General features: G+C 42.0%; 1 protein-coding gene and 1 pseudogene across 1 annotated transcript in view; both read right to left on the bottom strand.

Moving 5' to 3' along the window:
• LOC116468019 (putative neuroblastoma breakpoint family member 7) overlaps window positions 1-23,321 on the bottom strand; it is a 901,770-nt gene that overhangs the window by 704,734 nt on the left and 173,715 nt on the right. The gene's annotated exons all lie outside the window — the stretch shown is intronic.
• LOC116468029 (neuroblastoma breakpoint family member 6-like protein) lies at window positions 1,236-22,903 on the bottom strand (annotated as a pseudogene).

Below are 23,321 nucleotides of genomic sequence, written 5' to 3'. Positions count from 1 at the left end.
TTTTCATCTCTAGCCACATGTGAAAATTACTTGGGAGCTTTTTAAGACTACTAGTGGCTTCCACCCACCTGGAAGCATTTAAATCGGAATCTCTATGTGTAGAGTCCAGGCACTTGTGTTAGTTAAAACCTCACCAGGCTTTATAATATGACAGAATGGTTTAAAGTTACAACCAATTTCCCACCATTCTCTTTGTTTCTCTTTCACCAGAGGCTTCTTTCCCATGAGAAAGTAAAGATTTTAGTCTCTCTTTTCACAGTCTGAAGTAAATCACTATCTTTCTCAATTGGATTTCCAAGGCAAAGATTTCTTTCCATTTATCTATCTGGAGTTTTACAAAGTTGGCCTCTGGATTCCCTTTTCCCAAAGCTAATTCACCACAAAGGCACCCCTCAAGTCAAGGAGCTGGGCTTTCATACACCTGCACCTGTCAATCATGGGTAAATACTTTGCAGGCAGGGTTGCTGGGTGTTGTGGGATTGACATAAACTCCCAGGTATTGCCAGCTCTGAGCCTCAGGCAAGCTTGTGACTAAGTGACTCCAGTAGTCTGAGGACAGTCCTTACTCAGAAGGGTCTTTGGAAGCGAAAGCAAACATAGGCATGTGAGGGTAAAAAAAAAAAAAAAAAAAAAAAATCCCATGTGATCTTGGCTTATACCTAACAGAACTTCTGCAAGAATGGATATTAAGGTGGGTACTGTACACAGCAGAGCTTAGTAAATACCAAGTCTGGAGTTTAAGGGATAGGCTGAAGAGATTTTGCAGGTTTGTAAACATTTTTGCCAATTTGATCATACTTTTGTTTGCATTTGGTTTTTCTCCTCAGTGGTAAGAGCTAGGCACAATAAGGTAGCTAGGATATTATAATTTCAATCAATAAATTTGTATTTTGACAAGGACCAAGATGAACTATGATGATTTCAATTTTTTAGTTCTTTATTTTCATCACCTTGAAAATTAGGACTTTTGCTCCTTTTTTGGCTTATGGCACCTTTTTGGTTTTCACACTTTCTCAAAGACCAGTAAGTTAGAATCTAAATTATGATTGCATATTCTATCAGTACCCTAGGGGAAAGTTGATTTAATCTTGACAAAATGTATTCAATTAAAATAATTGTTCTCTTAAATCTTTTCTTTCTTTTTTTTTTTTTTTTTTTTTTTGAGATAGAGTCTTGCTCTGTCACTCAGGCTAGAGTGCAGTGGCGCAATCTTGGGTCATTGCAACCTCCGCCTCCCGGGTTGAAATGATTGTCCTGCCTCAGCCTCCTGAGTAGCTGGGACTACAGGCGCATGCCACCATGCCCAACTAATTTTTGTGTTTTTAGTACAGACGGGGTTTCACCATGTTGTTCTCTTAAATCTTTTCACCTTGTAAGTTTGTCCTTCTCTTCTCCAATTTGCAATAGTGGAATGTGGCTTGCACTGAAATACTATATTTCTCAGAGCTACTTATTCCTGGAGGCTGGCAGTCTGGAGTCCTGGAGGTGGTGTGTCTAGAAAGCAGCCCTCTGTAAGTTGAGAATAACCATGAGAATTGTGGGTTATAAGGTTTTGAGCAGCTCTGGCTTCCCCATCCTCTTTTGTTTCCACAGTGGAGTGTGACAAGAGAAGGGACCCATCTGAGAGTGACTTCATATTGTGGCCTTTCACCACTTACCTCTGGAAATTTGATTCAGGCAAGTCGGGGGAGTCTCCGGTATTCTCTGAGAACTCTGTTTTCATTATACAGCTGGACAACAGAATCTATGATGTGCCTGTAAAGGTTAGAGGTGCATCCTGTTCCAGGAAATAATTAAAGTTTAGGCAAATTATACACGTTTGCTTAAGAGAATGCTTTCTGCACATTTCATGTTCTTCCTCTCTATCTTAGCCTAGGGAGAAAACCGTGGGGACTCAGGGCTGGAACTTTAGTGTGATGGGGCAGAAGCTTAATTTTCACATGATTCTCAACAAACTCCAGCACATCACATGTATTATCATGTCCAATGGCTGCAATATGAAGGAGGCTTTTCCAAAATAATTGCTGCTTTGGTATAGGAAGGGACCTGGTTATGGTTCTTCTGGCCCAGCACAATGTTATGAAATGATGGCCTCTGTGTGAGAGCAATCTAAGAGGAGGGGGGTTGGAGAGAACCACCTTGGGGTGGTAGAATGAAGAGTAACCAAGACATAAGGGAAGCTGATGAGGATGGCAGCAGAGGAGACTCTCATTCTGCTACATGAGGTGCTCAGAAACCTATGTTCTACTGAATGCCAATCACATAAGAAGCAGAGAGACAGCAGGCAGTGTACAGCAGCAGACAGAAGACAGAAGACAGCCTAGGAATCACAAGAATGATTTTAGAGGTAGATACCTCTAAGATGGAGGCAAATCTTTAAGCCTACATATTTACCTATAAATAGGAATGATAGTAGCTCCCCTACCTCTCTAGCTGGGACATTTGTAATGAATAAGTGAAGTAAAGTATGTCAAAGTGCCTGAAATCTGTAAAACTCTGCCCCAGTCACATGCCTTTAGAAAAATACGTATTGCCAGAAGCAGACCAACTTGGGCCTCTCCTACCATTTTCTTTGTCAAAGCTGCTGAGATGACATTCCAGCTTTTCTCGCAGGCAGTTGTTGATGAAAAGGGTTTCCTTCAGGTGCTACCGCTGGCTCTGGATCTCATCTTCTGCAGCCATTCCACCAGGACATGGAATGAGATGGGAAATGAAGAACGCCGATCACTAAAGGGGTATTCAGGGGCCTCTCATCAAGATCTCTGCCCTTCACCATTCTTTTCCCAACTTCATCTTCTCATCAGGGAACATAAGGCAACTTTCTTTAAGAGCTTTTAAGGTTTCAAACAAAGCATGGCCAAGTGCTAAGCAAACTCCACAGGGATGCCTCCCACATGGAGATATAGGAAGTATAAGGCAGGTTGACAGGAAGTGGAAAAACACTGAAGGTCTCTGAATAGGGCTTTTCTAGCACTAGGAAAGGTATGACCACCTCCTTGAGATGACTTATAGGTACTAGGGAATATATTCCTCTCTACAAAATATCTCTCCTGAGCATCTTTTTTTGTTGTTGTTTTTTGAGAGTCTCATTTTGTCACTCAAGCTGGAGTGCAGAGGCACCATCTTAGCTCACTGCAACCTTCATCTCCCAGGTTCAAAGGATTCTCATGCCTCAGCCTCCCAAGTGGCTGAGACTACAGGCATGCACCACTATGCTTGGCTAATTTTTGTATTTTTAGTAGAGACGGGGTTTCAGCATGTTGGCCGGGCTGGTCTCAAACTCCTGACCTCAAGTGATCCACCCACCTAGGCCTCCCAAAGGGCTGGGATTATAGATGTGAGCCACTGTGCCCAGCCCTGAAAATCTTTAACAGATGGTAAAGACCTTCTTCTGCACCTTATTGTGAAATTGGAAAGAGAAATAAGGATGCCTTTGTCAGAGGATAGTATGAGTAATAAAAGCCACATACTTACACCCATCACTGACAAAATGACAAGCCAATATGGTTTATATGACTATGAAAGCTCAATGAGTGAATTAATATAATCTCTTTCTATTGCATAGAAGAGTATATAAAGCATATAGTCCCCTAACAATCCAAACTTTTGCCCCCAAAGCAAAGTCAAACATTCAAGTAAGGGAGAGGAGATATAGGTCAAGGTTTTAATCTATACACACACCAGTGAGGTTACCAACCCAAAGGGCTCTTATGTACCTAAAGAAGCTCCAATGGCTAGCATGGAGTTATTCTGGGAAGAGGACATGCTGGTGGCATTGCTGTTAGATTCAGCCTTTTCTCCAGCAGATAGCCTCATTGTTTATTTAGATTGAATTACAATACTGAGACTAAACTAACAGACATCTTAAAAATACCTTGGTGCTGCACAAAGATTGAGCACCCTGGCTATTTACCAAAGGTTTGCCAAGATCAAAATCTTGTCTTTACGGAAATCCCCTGATATTCTAGTAGTCAGATGGAACCTTATGGGAAAGCAAGCACCTGAGGGGAGATGGAGACTGGAGCTTGAAACCCAGGAACCAGTATAATTGTACCAGCAAACATATGGACAAGCCTGCCAACGTTCTTGGGTTGGCTAGAACAGCTTGGGAAAACAGTTCAGGAACTATAATTATCAAGAATATTTCAGGAAGGCTGGGTGTGGTGGCTCACGTCTGTAATCCCAGCACTTTGGGAGGCAGGGGTGGGTGAATTGTTTGAGCTCAGGAGTTTGAGGCCAGCCTGGGCAACAAGGCAAGACCCTGTCTCTACCAAAAAGGCAAAAAAATAGCCGGGAGTAGTGGCATGCACCTGTGGTCTCAGCCACTCAGGAGGCTGAGGTGGGAGGGTCATTTGACCCTGGGTTGTAGGTCGTGGTGAGCCGAGATCATGCCACTGCACTCTAGCCTGGGTGAGTGAACAAGAGACCCTGTCTCAAAAAATATATATATTTCAGGAAAGATAAGATGTCCCATTTTAAAGAAGGAGATCTGTTAAACGGATTTGTACATGTGCAACAGCAGTGGCAGAGAGTCTGACATAATCTCTTCACTCTCTCCATTCTGGCCTGCTTTGAGTATACAGGCTTGCAGATGCCAGTCGGGGCCAGAGGGACTGAGGTGAGGACAGGAACAGAGCAAATCACCTGACCCTCCAGGGACCTGTACTTGAGACTTGATCCCAGAGCTGTGTTCAGCCTAATTACTTTTTTAAAGTGAATGTTTAGGGCCTGCCTGCAGAGAATAACATCTCTCAGTTTAGACAGAAGTGGTGAGCATGTAGAATGTAGGAGCTACTGAGAGATTGATGGAGCTTTATTTTTCTTATCAAAGGAGCACTTACTGCTATATCCAGAGCAGAGGGGTCTTCCTGTGCATCAAAGATGAAGGCATTGCTGCTGGGAAGCTGGTGGGAGTCATGGCGGCTGGAATGGGTCAAATACTGTTCATCTAGTGAGTCCTCCAGGACTTCATCCATTTCTTCCTCCTGGACGCCCTCCTGAGCCTGGTGGAGTAGGCAAGACAAGGGATTAAACCAAGGCAGCCTGGAACCACAGCTTCATAGCTAGTTCTGATCTGAAGCTGATGTAAGAGGCACCAAAACCAAAGGGACGATCACATCAAAGAGGACATATACAATCCACTTTTGACTGGGAGTAGAGTGTGCCTAGAGTTAGTACAGAAGTGAAAACAGCAAGTGATCAGTGCATTGACCTCATAACACACAGATAAGGCAGCAGACTCAACAACTACTCTACAATACACTCAGGGCACACAGGACACACAGAGACCCATACTATTGGCTTCAAAATGCTGTGTTCAAATTTTATTTAATATGATGTGGAGTGGTCCATTGAATACTGGCTCTTGAGACAACAGAACCTCCCAGGACTTTTGCAGACTTTAGACCCCTAGCTCTAAATACTTGATATGGTTTCAATTTAGTTTTCAAGGTAAACTTCTGGGTATAAAATATCTGCCAACATAATTTAGGACAACTGTAAAGAAACCAGATAGGCATCTCACTTTGGTTTGTAACCCTATAGGTTTTAAAAATACAGAAACCAGGGATCCCTGGTTAGTTTACTTTTCGGTAAGACTGACTAGTTAACTAAGTGTGAGAAATTACTAGGAACTAGGAACCAATACAAGAACTGCAAAGAGAACAGAGAACCATTTTTAAATGGACACAATTATGTAATCAGTCAACAGAAAAAGGAACAATCAACAGTTTCTGCTTTTTCTAGATCTGGGACCTTTAAGCTCTTGAGTCCTTGCTTCTGAGATCCTCTCTAGATTTGGTCAGTCCATTATCAGCCTCTTCATCATTTAGAGTTACCTGGGAGCCAGTGACTTTTTCCTGTCTTCATTTTTCTTACCATTGTGATTTTCTACAAACCAAAATTAGAAAGAGCTAGTCAGAAATTAAGCAGGTCCCATTTCACACATTGCACACATGGGGCCTATATGATCAGGGACATAACCCTTTATTTACATGTGTGTTCAGAATGCTCAGTGAGAATTATTGCAGGAGGCCTCAGGTTGTGTCTTTAGAGAAGTGACCTGGCAGGCTTGCCTGAGCCCACTGGACAGGGTGTTCCTGATGTGGTGAATCATCACCATGACATCAGCTGCCTGAAGCAGAGCAAAAAGTTTAAAATGTCTTTTGTTCCCCAGCTCAAAGAATACTTGCCTGGCTGCCCTTTGGACTTCTCCAGTTGTAACTTTCCTTCCTGCCACAGGCTGTTTGCCAGACCATAAGTGTTTGTCCCATAGCTACTCACACACAGAACCTGCTCCAGTCTCTGAGAGGACAAATAGCCCTGTCCTACCTCTACTCCAAAACCAGAGGACTGCACAGGTACCTTCAAGTCTGTCCCTGTTGTGCTTCCTCAGATGTTCTTGGGGGGAATTCTTTTTTTTTTCTTCTCAGTTTGTTAGAGAGAATTGGGGGTGATTCTATGAAAAATATTCCAGTATAAATCAACTTTTCTAACACCAGCTTCTCCTATATACAGAGCCTGAACTAACCCCAAAAGATTTGGACAGTTTATTGGGACCTGAAAATAAATAAATAAATAACCCTGAAAGAGAAATACACTCATGAACATTAAGATACTACTTCAACTGATCTGTACAGCAGCCGTGGAATTATGATTTGACCCACTTTACAAATGAGGAAACAGAAATTCAAGAAGGATCAATCACTTGCACAAAGTTAGTAAATACAGTGCTGAGACTAGAGCCTGGGTAATTATGATTCTTAGTCCATGGATCTTCCCATTCTAACAAGCTGCTTTCTATCATACTGTTCTTTCTGACCACAAAGATGGAATGGAGACTTCTGCTTCTGGCCAAGTTGGAGTAATAGGGACCAGATTTGTCCTCCACCTTAAACAACTAAGAAACTGGAAAAAGTATTTTAAACTCTAGCTTCAACATTGGATATAGTGCAGTACAGTACAGTGATCCCTGAGAGAGAGAAAATAAAAGAGGTGAGCCCTATGATTGCTCCAGTTTGTTGCCTGAGATTGTCAACTGCAGAGCAGGGAGGGAGGACCCAGACAGAGCGTGGTAGTAAGTTTGAAGAAGTCAGGGTGGCTAGACATCACAGGACAGACTAGAGAATAGGTTGCTGCACAGACAGAATGCCTTGGATATCTGTCTTCAATCTTCAGCTAAGTACTGATTAGTACATGTATTTGAGGAAATTATGCAAAGCAGGGCAAAGAACTTCCCAAAAGGAATAATCTCTGTAGCTCACACAGAGCTTTCAACACTTGGTATTTCCATCAGCTAGTGTGAAAATCTCTTTTAATAGAGGGAGCATTGATTAGACCAGGAGTCCCCAATCCCCAGCACTGGTCCATGGCCTGTTAGGAATGGTACCACACAGCAGGAGGTGAGCAGCCAGCGAGAAAGCATTACCGCCTGAGCTCAGCCTTCTGTCAGATCAGCGATGGCATTAGATTAGCATTGGAACACAAACCCTATTGTGAACTGTACATGCCAGGGATCTAGGTTGCATGCTCTTTATGAGACTCTAACTAGTGCCTGATGATCTGAGGTGGAACAGTTTCATACTGAAACCACCCAATTCCCAACCCTTACCACCCCACCCCCACCTTGTCTGTGGAAAAATTGTATTTCATGCAACCAGTCCCTGGTGCCGAATCTGTGGGAGATCACTGGCTTAGAATCTTCAAAAGAGTACTGCCCCCAATGTAAACTATGGACTTTGTGTGATAATGACACGTCAATGTAAGTTCATCAACTGTAACAAATGTGCCATTCTGGAGAGAGATGTTGATAGTCTAGGAGGCTGTGCATGTGTGGAGGCAGGGGGTATATGGGAACTTTTTGTACTTCCTGCTCAATTTTGCTGTGACTCTGAAACTACTCTGAAAAGTAAGGTCTATTTTCTTAAAAGTCATTTTGCCTCCACAGTGGGAAAAAATATAGCAGTTGACTAATAGCTGCTCTAATCCTGCCTAAAAAAAATTAAAAAGCCAGCTTGGAAAGATGAAAATTGTTTTTAAGTAACTTTATTCTATACCAAAACAAAGCTAAAAGAATTTTAACACAAAACGCAAAAAATCCCAGCACTCAATAAGTTACAATTCACAATGTCTAACCCCAAATCAAATAATGTTAGGCATGCAGAGAGAGAGAAAACTATAATCCATGATAAGAAGGGGGAAAAAATCAATCTACTTAAACTGACTTAGAAAGGACACACCAGGTGAGAATTAAAAAACAATAAAAAGGACACAGATGACAGAATCTGTAGACAAGTACATTGAAACAAATATAACTATATTCCTTGTATTAAAGAAGCTAGGCTGGTGTGGTGGCTCATGCTTGTAATCTCAGCACTTTGCAAGGCCAAGGTGCGTGGGTCACCTGAGGTCAGGAGTTTGAGATCAGCCTGGCCAATGTGGTGAAACCACATCTTTCTGAAAAATATGAAAAGTAGCTGGGTGTGGAGGCACGTGCCTGTAATTCCAGCTATTCAGGAGGCTGAGGCACAGGAATCACTTGAACCCAGGAAGTGAAGGTTGCAGTGAGCCAAAATCTCACCACTGCACTTCAGCCTGGGCAACAGAGTGAGACTCTGTCTCAAAAAATAGAATAAAATAAAGAAGCTACAGGAAAATATGAAATGATGAGGAGTTACACAGAAGACATTAAAAAAAGACATAAATTTATATGAAAAATAAAGTCTGAGATGAAAATACACTGGATAGGATTAACAGCAGATTAGATGCTGTTAAAGAAAGATTAGTCAATTCCAAGACATGGAAATAGAAAGAAACAAAGAGAGAAAAAAAGATACAACAACAATGAACAGACCATTAGTCAGCTGTGGTAAAATTTCAAAGCAGCTAATACAAATATAACTGGAGTCTTTGAAGTAGAGGATAGAGAGAAAGAATAGAATATACATTATATATATTTGATATATATATGCCAAATATAATATATTGTATATGCCATAGATAAGACTATATATGTCATTATTATTCAAATTTGATGAGAACTATAAACATGCAGATGCAAGAAACTAAATAAAGTAGAACAATATGTAAAAGATAAAACTATACAAGGTCTTATCTTAATCAAACTGCTTCAAACCAGTGATAAATAGAAAATCTCAAAAGCGGCCAGAGAAAAAAGACATATTATGTACAGAGGAACAAAAATAAGAATTATGGCAGACTTCTTGTTGGAAACAATGTAAGCCAGAAGACAGTGGAATATCACTTTTCAAACACTTTTTTAAAACAAAAACTGTCAACTAGAATCCTACATCCAGTGAAAACATCTTCCAGAAATGAAGGTGAGTTCTTATGCTCATCAAGATGAAGTAATCCACTGTACTCTCTCTTACTGATTGAAACTAAGAACTCTCATGCCTGGCACAGTGGCTCATATCTGTAATCCCAGCACTTTGGGAGGCCAAAGCAGGTGGATCACTTGAGCTCAGTAGTTCAAGACCAGCCTGGACAACATGGAGAAACCCTGTCTCTACAAAAAATACAAAAATTAACCAGGTGTGATGGCAAACACCTGTAGTCCCAGCTACTTGGGAGGCTGAGGTGGGAGGATTGTTTGAGCCCAGGAGGCACAGATTGCAGTCAGCCAAGATTGTGTCACTGCACTGCAGCTTGGGTAAGAGAGCAAGACTCTGTCTCAAAATAAAAAACAAAACTCAGAACTCTTGAAAGAATATGAAAAGTGATTACTTGAGTGCTCTAAAGAGAAGACAGTAGAATGCAGATTAAGGACTATAGTCAAAACTAAAACAAAATCTACAATGGAGATAACTTTGCATTTTTTTCTCCCCACTTTGGGGCACTTGGGAGGAGCTAAGGGTCTTCAGAGCCTGTAGCCAACTTACCTGTGGCAAGTTCTCTGACAAGGATCTCTGTCAGCTGGCTTCCTTTGCTCACAGAATCTCTGTCTCTGGTAGTAGGCAATGCCAGTGTTCCTGAGAAGGCCCTCAAAAGACTTAATTATGTTCTTCACATGCTGGGTGAAAAGGTAGCAGACACCTCTCCCTTCCTGTATCTTCTGTCGTAAGTGGGTCAGTTCTTCAGCCTGAGCCTGAATTCAGGGATCATGTATCCTAACATGGGAAAGAAGAGTAAAATGTGTGAGGGAATGTAGTGAATAATAGGTTATAGAAGTTTAAGAGGAGAGATTTCTTAGAATCCCTGTAAGGAACTCCCAAGTTGAATTCTTTTTTTTCTTTTTTTTTGAGACAGGGTCTCACTCTGTCGCCCAAGCTGGCATGCAGTGACGTGATCTCAGCTCACTGCAACCTCCGTGTCCACCTCCGCCTCCCAGGTTCAAGCAATTCTCTTGCCTCAGCCTTCCAAGTAGCTGGGACTACAGGTGCCCACCACTATGCCAGGATAAGCTATATATTTTTGTAGAGATAGGATTTTGCCATGTTGGCCATGCTAGTCTCGAACTCCTGACTTCAAATAATTCGTGCACCTTGGTGTCCCAAAGTGCTGGGATTACAGGCATGAGCCACCGCACCTGGCCAGAGATGAATCCTTGTACAAGTTGTGTGACTTGCCTGTGGCAGAAGGAATGAAGAAACAGCCTTGGGTTTGTCTTTTATTTTAATAACTTTGCTTTAAAAATATGCCCCTTTGGTTCCCCACTTTAGCCCAAGTACATTTTCATACAATATACATCAACATTATGTAGTAACTGGCAGGAAAAAAAAAAAAAAAAGCCAGATTTAAAAGTGTTGGGTAGGTATCTCTGGTATTCATTGAAAGTTAAAAAGAAAAATCAGTGAAAAGGTCAAGAAGGGCAGTATTCTTTTTAATGACATGAAGGTAGACTATAATCAGTAAGAAGGCAGTTAAAACTAAAGTACTGGACGGGCGCAGTGGCTCACACCTGTAATACCAGCACTTTGGGAGGCCAAGGCAGGTGGATCACCTTAGATCAGGAGTTTTGAGACCAGCCTGGCCAACATGGCGAAACCCCATCCCTACTAAAAATACAAAAATTGGCTGGCGTGGTGGTGTGCACCTTTACTCTCAGCTCCTTGGTAGGCTGACCTAGGAGGATCACTTGAACCTGGGAGGTGGAGGTTGCAGTGAGCTGAGATCACACCACTGCACTCCAGCCTGGGCAACAGGGTAAGACTCCATCTCAAAAAAAAAAAGTAAAGTTCTGAGTAGTAATTTCATTACTGTATGTGGGATTTCATTGTTTTCTAATTATTGTTTAAATATTTCTCATGGTGATATGGTTTGGCTCTGTGTCCCCACCCAAACTTCATGTTGAATTGTAATCCCCAATGTTGGGGGAGGGACCTGCAGGAAAGTGACTGGATCACGGGGGCAGATTTCCCCCTTCCTGTTCTCGTGATAGTGAGTGAGTTCTCATGAGGTCTGGTTGTTTGAAAGTGCAGCACCTCCCTCTTTGCTCTCTCTCTCTCTCCTGTTCTGGCCGTGTGAAGACCATGCCTGCTTCCCCTTCGACTTCTGAAATGATTGTAAGTTTCCTGAGGCCTGCCCAGAAGTAGAAGCCTATACAGACCACAGAACCATGAGCCAATTAAACCTCTTTTCTTTATAAATCACCCAGTCTCAGATACATGTTTATAGCAGTGTCAGAATGGACTAATACACATTGGGTTCCAATGTAGAGTGTGAGCTCTGTGAGTCTAAAGATAGTGCCACCTATTACCCAACTTACAGCACCCGGTAGTGTGTACACATACAAGTAGTTATTCAGTTAATGTTTAGAACTATGTAATCCCAGAGCTGGACTAAACATTTACAGTCACCTACCCCATCTAATGCTTGAATTTTCTCCCTGCTATTCTTCTAAGTAGTTATCTGCAGGTCCTCTTTCAAACTCTATTCCTTGGAGTTACTAGAAAGTGTCAGGGGAAGTAAAGACACATAATGGGGAGAAACAGGGGCTCCAGACCTATCCCCCCTTCAATCAAATATCTCTGGTTTGGTGAGTTTTATACATTTGAGCTTCTATGATTTCATTTCAACAAAGGATTAAAAGAAGTTTTGAATGCTACAATCTACCTTATGTCTGAAACCCTCTAAGGATAGTCAATGCTGATCCTGAGTGAGTTAATAATTCATTTTCCACATAATAGCTGCTCAGTCGTCTCTCTACCCAATAGCCCTACCAGTTAATACTCCACCTAGTATAATACTTTTTTTAAAAGTTTGGAGGAGAAACATTCTTATCATGAAAGGCACTTTGGAAAGTTTGAAAATATCTCTTATAGTAAATGTTAATGACAATCACCACATCTATAAATGGGAACAAATATAATAATTACAGAAAATAGTTGTTCAGAGTTTTATATGTGTTAGAGATGGTTCTAACTACTTGCAATTGTGCATTTAATCTTCATAACCCTCTAAGGTAGATACTGTCAGTATTTCCATTCTATAAATGAGGTAGCCTAGGTTAATGCCACACAGAAAAGTGAAGTAAATTTGACCAAGGACACACAAATAGAAGCCACATTGCTAGTATTCCATCGCAGGCAGCTGTCTCTATTTCACTAATATGATATTTAATGGAAAATCCTAGAGACCTAACTAGACCATAGGCTCATTGTGTCTTAGTCTAGTTCTGTGCCTGCCTCATACATTTCTGCCCTTGTCCTTGCACAAGTTTGCTCTTGGTTTTACCAGCCTGGACTGCCCCACTTCAAACAGTGTTTATACACTTCCCACAGAGGTACCTCCTTACCGGAGCCTTGCAGCTGGCCTTGGCAATTCGGCCAGCTCCCTCTCCTGAAACTGCACCTCTTCCTCCAGCACAGATTCTGTAAGGTCTTTGCACTCTTCACACTCTGAGAAAAGACAGACATGCCTGCATGATGGAAAGCTAGCCGTGCTGCTGTGGTCACTGCCTGCAGGGCAGGAGGCAGGGTCTATCTCAAGGATAAAAGTATCCCCAGTACCAGGCTTTACACTGGGATTTCCATATCTTTATTCCTCAGTCTCTCAACTACTTACTCCCTGTTTTAGAGATGAGGAAAGAAAAGCCCACAGGCCGATAAAGTCACTTGACAAGATGATTCAACTGGAATGAGGCAGACAGAATTCACATCCCCTGGGGTCTGACTCCACATCTTTTTCTTCTTTCTTTTCTTTTTTTTTTTTGAGATGGAATCTCACTTTTTTGCCCAGGCTGGAGGGCAGTGGCACAATCTCGGCTCACTGCACCTCTGACTCCCGGGTTATTCTCCCGCCTCAGCCTCCCAAGTAGCTGAGATTACAAGTGTGCCCCACCACACCCTGCTAGTTTTGGTATTTTCAGTAGAGACAGGGCTTCACCATATTGGCCAGGCTGCTCTCGAACTCCTGACCTCAAATGATCCGCCCACCCTGGCTTCCCACAGTGCTGGCATTACAGTAAGTGAACCACTGCACCCGGCCATGACTTCAAATCTTAAGGCCAATTTCCCAAGCCTTACAGCCTCTTAAGTAAAACATGAACATAAGGGCATGAAATAATGACTTCCTGTGTGTTTAGGAAGATACTAAGAACTGTAGGACTGATGGTTCTCCTGTTTCAAGAGTTTCAATAATCCCAAAATATTTCAAAGATTTAAGCATTTATCTGTATACAGCTGTGTAAAACTGTATATAGAGGAGAAAGATCCAAATGATATATGCCCAAAAGCTAATAGGTGGTGTTTTAAAGGGAGAACCAACACATAGTGTTTGTCATGGTACCGTTGCAGTAGGTTTTTAAGAATTATCATCATATGATCATCACCACTATCCAAAGAGGTAGTTACTACTCTATTACCATTACAGATGAGAAAACTGAGGCACAGTGAGGATAAGTCAGATTTGAACCCAGGAAATTTGGCCCTAGGGTATATGCTCTTTAATCACTGCACAATAATACCTTTATACTAAGGTCTTAGGTAATATATTTCTTCTTCTGTGGCTTGAGAAATTTTTTCCGACAATTATAATGAATGAAGTTTTTTTTTTTAAACTAGTTTTTCCACACACCAAAGCTCATCTTTTCACTTCTTTAATAAGTGGGCTTTTGGCTTTACTTTTCTATGACAGTAAGTTAGACAGCAACTTTTAGCCACCCCCCCCCACACACAATGATTTATTTTAAAATAATTGTAGAAATTGGAAAGCAAACTCAATTTCAATGTTAACCAGAATCCTCTTCTAATATCCCTGTTCCTCTCATGCCCTTGTTCCCACGATTCCTTGTCATTACAGCTTCCCCCTTCCCCGACTGTTAGTAACAGGTTTGGGATTTTACCGTGGATTTAAAAATGTGAGAGCTAACTGTGGAGAGGAAGGGGCCAGCCCCTAACCTGGCCTGGCCTTCTATTGAGAATGGCGGTCTGTTCCACTTGGCCTTGTTCCCATTTTAGCCGTATGTCTCATAGCTCTGATCCTGGATGTCCACCTGCAGTTGCTTGCTGTCCGTAAAGTTGATACTCAGAGAGAGACAGAAAGGGTGTTACAAAGTCTCTGATTCTTCTGGAAATACCCTCAATCTAACCAGCACATGAGGAATGGCTTATCTGAACTTATGTGGAAGAGAATCTTGATCCAGGTATCATAAAGACTTTTTTCCATGTCTGCTCTTGAAGTTCGCATCTCCACATATCTGTTACTCTGTTGAGAATAGCTAGTTTTAAGTTCCTTCAAGGCAGATAGGGTATACTACTACTTCCCTCACCCCTGGTGCTGTTGGCACAGTGCTTTGCAAATGAGTGCTCTTAAAAAGTTTAAATTGAATCCTGAGATGTTTTAACCAACAGTGATGTTACATGTTTGTAGAATCTGATATTCATTGCTGAGAGGGGAAAGACAGTTTCATGCTTAAACCAAGGTTTTAGTCTCTATTCCTCACTACACTCGCCCTGCAAACCTTACACCTTTGTGCCTCAGTTTTTCTGTCCTTGGCAAATTGAGAGTAAAATGCCCGCTTCTACCTTTCTGGGAGTGTAGTTAGGATAAAATTAATTTTGATGGAGAATAAGGTCTGCAGTGTTTCATTTCACAGAGGAAAGATGGACAATCATTTATCACTTTGGTGACCATGCCCCTATGGGACCTACTGTATTTCTGCAGGTGATTGGCCAGGGAGTAGGCAGTAGCTTTGGATGTCAGGAATTTCTCTGTGAGGTCTCAGAAATTCTGTTTGCACTTTTCCAGTTCAGAGCACAAGTACTGATTGGTTTCCAGGATGCTCATTTCTGCCCTTGGACCAAAACAAGTGGTGGGAGATACTGCCATGCTGAAGCTTGTGAAGGAAGTAGAATCAGAACCTAGGGAGAATAAACCGAAACAAATAATAAATTAAAAACGAATGAATTATGATTATGGTTGCACTACTCGGGTAAATTACTAAAAATTATTGAACTGTACAATTATAATGGGTAAATTTTATAGTATGTAAATTATACCTCAATAAAGTTTCTTTACATTAAACAAAGGACTTAAACAAGTCAAAAGAAAGCAGATCTGATTAATAACTTACTTTTGGGATAAACTTTGTCAGCATCCCACAACTCTGAGGATCCTTAGCCACAAAAACAAGGCACAGGGTGCCTAAGCTTAGAGTCTAAGGTACTGTCTGTGGTTCAGGCTCTGATAGGAATGCCAGAAGTAAGACCCAGTGCCAGGTAACAGTCTGGAGTCACAATAACAGAATTAGAAGGTGGGGGTGTCATGGAATGTTAGGATCTCTGCCTTCCAGGTGTCTAGGCCATGTGGAAACACAAGGTCTCTTCTGAAGGTCACCACCAATGGAGACCACTGCCTCGGCAGTCATTCTCAGTATTTGTATACCCTTGTGACAATACCACAGGCCTATCTCTTTCCAAAATTTAACCATATTTTCATTGTTTATTATTGCAAATGCATAGAAAACATCAAGGAATACATATTTCCCCAAGTTCTATCATTGTCTTAAGGACTGTCATGAAGTCATTTTCTTTCTAATGAAAAATTTAACACTTTTAGATAGTCTTGGTGTTCTTTGGTTCTCCAGTTTTCCCCATCATTTATAAGAAAAAAATCCTGAATATTCTGCTCAGTGTGTGAATAATTGATTTATATGGATTTAGAGGCCAGGTGCAGTGGTTCACACCTGTAATCCCACAACTTTGGGAGACCAAGGTGGTTGGATCACTTGAGCTCAGGAGTTTGAGACCAACCTGGGCAGCATGGCGAAACCCTGCCTCTACAAAAAATTTTTAAAAATTAGCCGGGCATAGATAGGGCCAGGCACGGTGGCTCATGCCTGTAATCCCAACACTTTGGGAGGCCGAGGCAGGTGGATCATGAGGTCAGGAGATCAAGACCATCCTGGCTAACACGGTGAAACCTCGTCTCTACCAAAAATACAAAAAATTAGCCGGGTGTGGTGGCAGGGGCCTGTAGTCCCAGCTGCTTGGGAGGCTGAGGCAGGAGAATGGCGTGAACTCAGGAGGCGGAGCTTGCAGTGAGCCGTGATCATGCCACTGCATTCCAGCCTTGGCAACAGAGCAAGACTCCTTCTCAAAAAGAAAAAAAAAAAAAAGAGAGAGGAAAAAAAAAAAAAGAAAAGAAAGGTTTTGACTACCTGAGGGGCTTTATTTGTATAACAAGGCCACCTTTGCTAGCCAAACTAAACTAAAAAAGCAGTGGTTGTCACCTCAAACCCCAGGCTGCAGTTCAATAGCTAAGGTTCTGCTCCTTTTTTTACCATGACAACTTGGGTTCGGTTCCTAAATCAATTTCTTTCCAGTTTGATATTTGTGTTACTTTTGAACATTTTTTTTCCAGGGAGCTTTCTTAGCAGGATCTTTGTTGGCTTTCACCTCAGCTGTTACAGAACAGCTTGACTGAATTCAAAATCCAGAAGGTCAGAGGGTATCCTGGGAAGATGGTGGAATGAGAGGCACCTGTAATCTAGACAACAACTGCACGGGCAGGATCTGTCTGAACTCTGGAGCCTACTGAAGGCTTGCAACTTCCAGAGGGAGGCCCAGATGGTAAATTGTAGGTAATTTCAGTCAATTTCAGTCCTTAGCACAACAGCAGCTACCCAACACTACCACCAAGGCAGTCAGCTTGTGTTCCTACAGTAAGCTGCACACATCTTTCAGGATCCAGAATGGGCAAAAAGGATGCTGTCTCCAAATATTGGGGGTCTGGGCCGGGTGCAGTGGCTCATGCCTGTAATCCTAGCACTTTGGGAGACCGAGGTGGGTGGATTACTTGAGGTCAGGAGTTCAAGACCCGCCTGGGCAACATGGTAAAACTCTGTCTCTACTAAAATTAGCCAGGTGTGGTGGCAGGCACCTATAATCCCAGCTACTCAGGAGGCTGGGGCACAAGAATCACTTGACCCAGGAGGCAGAGGCTGCAGTGAGCTGAGATCATGCCACTGCACTCCAGCCTAGGTGACAGAGCAAGACTCCATCTTAAAACACACATACACACACACACACATACACACACACACACATTGGGGCTCTATTCTCTAATGGCTGATTGCAGCACAGAGAAAAAGAGGCTGGCAGCTACTGCTGTACCTTCCCCCATTGTAGCAAGCTCCTCACCCTAAGCTGAAGTAACTTCCAGAAAGTTTAAAGGGATGGTACCCTTTTTTCACTCTCCCTCAATTTTTCTCTTTTTCCCCTTTTGGGAGCCAGACATTAAAGGATAAAATATTCAAGAATAACTGCATATATAGGTAAAATTAGGGAGTGACCACACACCCAGGGAAAGGTTCAGGCTCAGAAAACATCTGTGAAGACCATAAGTTTATACCTCAGGCTGATCCTTGGCATAGAGACAACCTATGATAATCAAAAAACAAAACAATAACAGAAAAACAGCAAACCCTGAGGAAGGAGGAGAATCTAATTTCGAGAGTTAACCACACTAGTAGATTCAAATGTCCAGTTTTCAACAACAACAATAAAAGTAAAAAATGAACCAACAGAAACTCTTACTGAAAAATGCCTGATAGTCAAGTTAAGATTCGGTCACGGGGGAAAAAAATGAAAAGAAAAATAATAAATAATTAAAGGGAGAGAGAGAAAAAAAACAACCTGCTGGATGTGCTACTTGACAGACTTTGAAACAGCTGTCTTAAAGGTGCCCAAAGAACTAAAGGAAGATGTAGCATAAGACAAGAAAATGATGCATGAACACAATGAAAATATAAATAAAGGATAGAAAATCAAAAAAGAGAGAAAAAAAGTGCTGGATCAGAAAAGTAAAATAAGCGAAATAAAAAATTAACTAGAGGGATTCAAAGTCAAATTTGAAGACAGCTGAGCAGGCAAAAGAAACAATCAGTGAACCTGAAGATAAGGCAATGGAAATCATCCAGTTTGAGGAACAGAAATAAAAAAAGATTGAAGAAAAGTGAACAGAGCCTAAATGACCATCAAGTGCGCCAACATATGCGTTGTGGAATTCCTTTTTTGTTGTTGTTATTTTGGGGGTGGGGGGTGGGGGGATGGAGTTTCACTCTTCCTGCCCAGACTGGAATGCAATGGCGTGATCTCGGCTCACCGCAACCTCTGCCTCCTGGGTTCAAGCAATTCTCCCACCTCAGCCTCCCGCGTAGCTGGGATTGCAGGCATGTACCACCATGCCTGGCTAATTTTGTATTTTTAGTAGAGACGGGGTTTCTCCATGTTGGTCAGGCTGGTCTCAAACTCCTGACCTCAGGTGATCCTCCCACCTCGGCCTCCCAAAATGCTGAGATTACAGGAGTGAGCCACTGCACCCAGCCTTGCATTGTGGAATTTCTAAAAAAGAAGGAGAGAAGGGTAAGAGAGAATATTTGAAGAAATAATGGCTGAGAACTTCCCAAATTTGATGAAAGACATGAATACAAACACAGTAGCCAGACAAACTCCAAGTAAGATAAACTTAAAGAGACCTACACCAAAACACATTATAATCAAACTTTCAAAAGTCAAAAACAGAATCTTTAAATTGGTAAGAGAAAAGCAAGTGATCAGATGTAAGAAATATTTAATAAGATTATCAACAGATTTCTCATCAGAAACTTTGGAGGCTGGAAGGACAGGAAATCAAAAGCTGCCAATGGCCAGGAGCGGTGGCTCACATCTATAATCCCAACACTTTTGGAGGCCAAGGCGGGCGGATCACTTGAGGTCAGGAGCTCAAGACCAGCCTGGCCAACATGGCAAAACCCTGTCTCTACTAAAAATACAAAAATTAGCCAGGCATGGTGGTGGGTGACTGTAATCCTAGCTACTTCAGAAACTGAGATGGGAGAATCACTTGAACCTGGGAGGCAGAGGTTGCAGTGAGCCAAGATCACACCACTGCACTCCAGCCTGGGTGATAGAGTTAGACTCTGTCTTAATAAACAAACAAATGAACAAAAAAAGCTGCCCATGAATGGGAAAAGGATCAATAAATGGGTATTCCAAAAAGTCAAAAGTCACACAAATATCAAGCCAAAATAAACTGGTTCCCTGACTGGAAATTGAACCCAGGCTATGGCAGCAAAAGCACAGAACTTTAAGTACTGAACTGCAAGGTAGAGCAGACTTTATTGTGAATCCCAGAAGGGATCCAGAGCAGGCAGTTTGAGCTTATGAAGAATTTTAACTTTGTTTTGGATCAAATTTTGCTCTTTAATTTAGTCAAGAGAACTTTTTCCCCTACACAACACAGATAATATTATCAAGAGAATTTTTAAGGGTAGCTATGACACTAGTATGTGCCTTTCTTTTAATTTGATCTTCGTATCAACTGTTTCAAATAAGAGATCTCTAAATTTTTTTTTAATTCAGGTGTCTAATTTAAGGGATCCATCTTCAGGCCATTGGCAACTAGAATATCCAATGGTGTAATTATTCCAATAGCAATTCAACCAAATAGCCTCTTTGTGGAAAGCCCAGGATGTCATTTTCCAGGTTAACTTCCTGGGAAGGGCACAGAAGAGACAATCCCAAAGATTCCCCTCCAAGAAAAAAGTTCAATGCAAGGAGTAGGCCACAGATAGTTAAGGATGATGTTTGCCTCCATTAACCCACAAATTTTGGGGGGCTTCCAGTCACAGACCTGTGAATCTGTGACACGAGGTAGGCCCTCTTGGGATTGAGTTTTTCTAGGACTAATCAGGCAACAAGAGTTGAGATGGCAAAAGCCTCGAAGGGATGGGACTTCTTAAGATAAACCCCAAGAGCTTGACATAGTTAGAACAAAAAGTGTACTCGGGTTCCCAGCCATTTTCAGACAGGCCACGTAATATGACCTGAAAACTACCACCTCTTACCCGAGAGCAGAAACCAAGAGAAAGTGCTCCCACTTGGTCACAAGTCAAGCTCTCAAGGACATAAAATAAGTTGAGAAGGAACCTCAGCCAGTACCGCCTTTTATGACAGAATAACACATAGAGACAAAGACCAAGGAACAGACAATTTCTGGGAAGAAAGTGATTAAACAATATGAATTAGTACCACAAAGTACAAAAAAAGCACACCAGAGTCACTACACCCAAGACTAGTCACAGAAATCCTTTTCTCCCTTAATCAAGATTTTGGAGAGGGAAAAGAAACAGTGATTTTTACTGTCCACTTGATCAGATTCCACACAGAGAGGCAGGCTGGGAGCCTGGCTGGTAAAAAAATTCTTACCCTTATGACAGCTGATCAGATCCTGGGTTCTTCACTGCAGCTTCCAGAAGAGCAGAGCTTTGCTATCCTGCTTACAGCTCCACAACTGTAGGGGCCAATGGAAACCCTCCCTCTTAACCCTCTGAAGTTTCACTCAAAAATCAGCTCACAAAAGGCAGATTAATTGGAGAAAAGGCATAAAATGTACAAACATGTACATGGGGAGGGCCACAGAGTGATTACCCTACCCTACCCACAATGGGATGCAGAGGCTTATATATGATCTCGAGGTAACAGAATGAATGAGGGCTCAAAGCATGGCCAAAACCAGGTACCATCAGAGTCATAGGTATATCCATTTATTGTGGACAAGACAGGTTATGGGAGGGAGAGAAGAGGAGGCTTGGCTAGCAAAGGTGGTCTTAATATGTAAATGAAACCTTACAGGTAGCAGCTCTCAGAGAGAATAAACCCTAAAATTTCTGTCAGACCTTTACAGGTGTCAGACTCTCAGTTAATCTTTCCTAGATCCGGGCAAGGAAAGACTTGGCTGCATCAATGCAGATTCCCTGCAGATGCAAATCTCCCCAACAAAAGACAACTTTGCAGGGCTACTTCTACAGCTGGCTTTCTGAACAGACATCTCAAAATATGTCAAAGAAATGTATTTTGGGGTGAAATATTTTTAATTCCTTCACATCTACACCCTGATGCACCTGCTGTTTCAACGCACCATTGTTGGTGGCAATTCCATTCTTCCCTACACTCAAGCCAAAAAACAGATTCTCCTTGAGGCTAGTCTTTTTCTCACAGTACACATACAATTTGTCAGAAAAATTACGTTTCCTGTTTGGGTTAATTACAGACTTTAATCTGCCCAATCTGTCTCTTTCTTGGTCTCTGAATTTTGGCAAAGGAGCCTCTGGTCTCCGGATACAGGAGGGATCGATTCTACTGACGAGTCTCAAAACCGTCAGACATTTAAGAGCCTTAATCTCGAGGACAGGGTTTGGGCCGCCCTTGACCCTTTTCTTTGGGCCTAGGCGACAAAATCAGCCTGGCCAAGCCTGTCTTCAAGGCCCAGGGGCAGGGCCAGGTCCTCCCGATGCTTCTTGAAGCTTCTCCCGCGGGTCGGCAGCCACCCTCCCCTTCTCTGTGACCTGCAGAGAAGCTTCAGGGGTCATTTATTCAATTTCCTAGGAGCCCGCGAGGCGCAGGTGCGCGGTGACTCTGTGGTTCCCACGGCACCCGCCCCACCTCCTTGGTCCTCTCGCTGTCTCCGGCGGGCAGTAAAGTGCCCGGTGAACTTGGGCTCCGAAGACACCCAGCCAGGGAGGGACCGTTAGGGAAGGGCACCGGCCCCTTAGGTCCTTCTCAGTAGGGATCCAAAAAAGGTCTTGAAGAAATAGAACGGGAGAGTTGGAAGTAGATCAAAGGGAAAGAAAGAAATCTTAGGAGATTTCCTATCTGAAGGCACCATGAAGAGAAAGTCCGCCTCCTCTGGGTCGGGTCCTGACGTCGCTGGTGAACCGAGTTCCGATCTCCATTGGAGACCAAATCAGTTGACTTTGGCTGGACTCCTAGTGAAGAAGCCATGCTTTGTCCTCCCTTGTTTAGCTCTTGATCCTGAAGCACTTGATTGTCTCTCCCGGGCTTTCCATGGATTCCAGGGATGCAACTGAGAAGTTTGTTTTTAATGCACTTACTTGAAGTAAGAATATTTGAAAGTATTTTTGCAAAGACAAAGGTTTCCTTTTGCACTGAAGACATTCAGATGTGAGGAAAATCACTCAGCTGGGGAAAGCAAATGCTGTTGAGAATGTCTCACAAACACAAATTACACATCAGCAGGTAGGTTTGACCCTCAGGTTGGGCACATTTTAATGCACTGTTGATGGAACTTAAGATGAATCTAGGACATTCATGATTAATATTTTTAGTTTTTTAGTAAAATTTAATATTTTAAATTTAAATACACATTCTGAAAATTATTTAACCAGCACAAGAAACTGGCTTTATGCCATTCTTACAAACACAGGAAAGAAAGATGATATTATAATGACGGTGCTTCGTAAATGGCAACATTCTTAAAGTACCTAGAGAAAAAAAGTTAACCTAGAATTCTATGCAAAAATAAAATTTCAGAACTGTGAGTGAAATGAGGACACTGAAAAACATGCAAAAGCTAAAAGAATTCACCAACCGATGCTACAAGAAATCTTGAGAGTCCTCCAGGCAGAGGCAAAAGGATACCGGATAAAAATGTGGACCTATACAAAGAAATGAATATTGGAAATGGCATTTAGAAAGCATGTACTACACGTTTTCTTATAATTTAAATCTTTTAAAAAATATTTGACATAATAAATAAAAGTAATAATAATGAATCACAAAGATTATAATACGTAAAGTAAAATTACATAACACTAGGATAAAGGCCAGAAAGGGAGATATAATGACACTTGAAAGCAGACTGTGATAAATTAAAGATGTATCCCAGAAACCCTAAAACAGCCAATGAAACAAGAAAAGCATTATAGCTAATAAAGCAACAAAGGAAAGAAAAAGGAATGAAATAAAAGCTATGTAAACACTATGCTGGAACAACTGCTCTCCAGGCCTCCACCCTATGTAAATATACCAGTGGCCAGTGAGAAGTGTACAAGAATGGTA

The sequence above is a fragment of the Hylobates moloch genome, unplaced genomic scaffold (genome assembly GCF_009828535.3).
Source record: "Hylobates moloch isolate HMO894 unplaced genomic scaffold, HMol_V3 SCAFFOLD_5, whole genome shotgun sequence".
Taxonomy (NCBI): Eukaryota; Metazoa; Chordata; class Mammalia; order Primates; family Hylobatidae; genus Hylobates; species Hylobates moloch.
The sequence above is the reverse complement of the archived record's forward strand: the minus strand, read 5'-3'. Positions and strand labels throughout refer to the sequence as shown.